Source organism: Physeter macrocephalus, chromosome 21, assembly GCF_002837175.3.
Source record: "Physeter macrocephalus isolate SW-GA chromosome 21, ASM283717v5, whole genome shotgun sequence".
In the NCBI taxonomy this organism is placed as follows: domain Eukaryota; kingdom Metazoa; phylum Chordata; class Mammalia; order Artiodactyla; family Physeteridae; genus Physeter; species Physeter macrocephalus.
In genome coordinates this window covers 70244495-70247716 of record NC_041234.1, presented here as the reverse complement: position 1 = coordinate 70247716, position 3222 = coordinate 70244495, and the positions used below count along the sequence as shown (strand labels likewise).

Genomic DNA, 3222 nt, shown 5'->3' with positions numbered 1-3222 from the left:
AACAAGTTCCTTAAAAAGCAGCAAGTTTGGAGACTAAAGATGAGCTTCTATTTTGAAAGATTCTTGGTAATCTAATTAGAGTAGCCCCAAAGGCTACAAAAGAAATGCCTGGGACAATCTACTGTTTGAAAGTCACAGTCAACACCACTTAGGGTTATTAAAAATTAGAACTGCTTCAGATATGGACAAAGATTATTCAAAGGAGGATGTTGTATCATCAAATCTTAGTAGTAAGACAGACCCCCTCCCCCCCTGGAAAGTATTGAAAGAGCAGCAGAGAGAAACAGCAGGGTCTGAAACATACTGAAGAAAAGACTTCAGACCTTAGTGGTCCTCATTCTTTTTTGGGTGGTCCTCATTCTTTTCTGGTAGCAGGACTACAACAGGGGAACTCTTTTCTGAAAATTCTAACCTAGGTATAACTGGTATTTCTAGCCAGATCCCCTCTGCTCACTCCTCCACAAATATGGTAAGGGTTTCACTCTAAGCCAGCCACTTTCCATGTTTATAAACAAAACCAAACAAAAGTATAACCAGGATCACACTGAGTGGAATAAGCCAGGGACCCATTTCTGCTCACCTACAGCAACGACTTCAAGACCGGTTTTGGGAATGCCAGCTTTATGAAGGCTATTTTACAGTCTCTGTTTCCATTTTAGTCATGTAGTCATGTACTAATGATTTACCTAAGCAAGATATTTCATGGAGGAAAATCCCATTCAGTGCTCTTATCAAGCTTTTGCACTCTTGCTTATTAAGAAGGATGTCTGTAGCTCTGAAACTAAGAAAGGTTTACTTCAGAAAGTTAAACATACTGTTTCAGCTGCTGCCAGAGACTCTCTGCTTATATGCAGAATAATGCTTAAGTTTTTAAAACTTTTATTATGGAAATTTTCAAACATACATAGAAGTAGAGCCAAGATTACAATGAACCACCTCATATCCAACACTCAGCTTCAACATTTATCAACTCCTGTCCAATCTTGTTACATCCATGCTCCCCTTTTTCTTTTGCTGACTTATTTAAAGCCAATCCTAGATATTGTATCATTTATCTATAAATGCCTCGATGTTCATGAGTTTTTTATTCAGTTCTTAGAAAAACTTAAAGGGGAAACAAAAATAAATAAAATTTGAAATATTAAACCCATAACTGGTAGAAAGTTCAACAGATACTTCTAGTACCTGAGAATACTTATATCACTAACTTGGAATTTGAGGTTCACTACTATATCATATGTAAAGCAAGTGGACTGACCATTTCCCAGGTAGGACAATTTAATGAGCTCTCCCCTGACATTCCCCATTGTCTCCTTGGTAAACGTAAGTTCCTCTGACTCTTTTCTTTGGGGCAAAGGAACTGGAATATTCCTAAAAGAAGTGGATTGAGAAGTGTTTTTGCCATGCATAAATTTAACTGACTTTGCAGCGTTCTTACTCTTCATCTAAGAAGTTATAGCTTAAACGTGGCTCTCTCACTTTACAGAGTTTGGCCAGAAAGTCACCATTCCAAGATATCCAACTCCAACATTTCACTGCATTGAAAATATAAAGCTGCCTTTTATCCTTGGGAGTGCACATACTTCAGGTTCTTGATCACTGAAAGCCTCTCACACAGTGAATACCTTCACTATTACCCTTGTACATGGTCAAGGAAATCTAACTTCAAATCCCAGAGTTGCATGGCTTTATGGATTGATCCAAAGAGTCAGAATGAGTGGCCCTTAGACAGAGTCTATGTAAAATGTCAAACAGAGCAGCAGCAGAAAAACTTCAGGAAAAGTTTATAACATGATGAATAGAGTTCTGACAAATTCACATTAGAAAACTCAGTATTGAAGGGAATGGGCAAGGATGAAAATGCAACGGCTGTTTAAGAGATAACAGAGGGACCAGTCTCCCTGTTTGGGCTGTGACGATGATGATGAACCTGCTAGCAGCCCAGATACAGGATTTGCAGAGGCTTATTTTCAAGTAATGCCAGAACCTATGGAACTGAGGAGCCCTAAGCAGTCACTGAGCCAGATTCTGACAGTCTGAATGAGATAAAGAATTTGATAAGGATAAAGTAAAAACGGGCATGAGGGAGAGGTTGACTGGCACAGGAGGAAGTCTTAAAACAAGGGAAAGTAGGGTAAGCACTTCAGGAAGTACTTGGCTCAAAGCCCTCAGGAGCAAGAAAGAAGATGATGACATCAAAATTGCTACAGAATATGCCTACAAGCATGTTCAACAACTCATTTCTGAGTGCTTTGGGTTCTGATGAGAGCTCTGGATATTTATCGTTAGATATAGTGCACTAAGACTGAAGCTGAGGAACAGAAATACAATCTGAAACTCCATGTTTTCCTTATTCCTACTGGCTTCTCAGTGCTGTCAGCCATTGATTCGTCCTCTTCAGGTCATTACACAAGTGATGCATATAACATTTAGAAGCAGACATGGTTCAATTACAATGATCTAGAAGTATCTAACATTCAAGAAGGCTCAGTGAAGAGTAGTTGAGATTGGAGTGGTTATAACTTCTTTTATGTGCACAAGGAGATATTTGATATACTGCTGGAAATAAAATCATTCATCACTTATAAAGTAAGTGGGTAAATCTATTCATTAGGCCTTGTGACAAACAAAATATTGGGCTGTGTGCGCCCTGAAATCTCTCTCCTATTCTTCCCCACCCTCAAGACACACACACACACACACACACACACACACACACACACACACACATTTCCTCTATCCACTGAATTTTACCTGATACAGGAATAATCATCAAATCAGGTACAAGCAAAAGAATAAAACTACAATCATGAACAACCCTTATTTTGGGCTCACACTTAAAGTTCATTGGTCATCTTTCGTCCTGTGTGACCAGAGTGGCACGTTCTATTGTTCTGGAACTGTGTGGGTGTATGTAGTTTTAGATGTGGGTGTAGACAGATAAGATAGATAGACAGATACATAGATAGGTAGATACATAGATACTTAGATAGATAAGGGGAAAACAGAAACAGTATTAGGAATATACATGCACAAAGACTAAAAGCACAGCAGTATGGAGAATAAATGAAATAAGGGAGAGTAAGATAAAGCCCATTCATCAAGGAAATGTGTGAAGATTCAAAATCATTTGGCTTTCTGCCTTTAAGTTTCTCAAACAGTTGAAGTAATACTCTATAATTATTCTTATAAATTTTCCTGTGTGTTTTTCATTAATAGAGT

The 3222-nt window shown here is 38.3% G+C and overlaps 1 pseudogene; it reads left to right on the top strand.

Moving 5' to 3' along the window:
• The first annotated feature begins 501 nt into the window (after positions 1-501).
• LOC112066434 (ubiquitin carboxyl-terminal hydrolase 37-like) lies at positions 502-1596 on the top strand (annotated as a pseudogene).
• The last annotated feature ends 1626 nt before the right edge of the window (positions 1597-3222 follow it).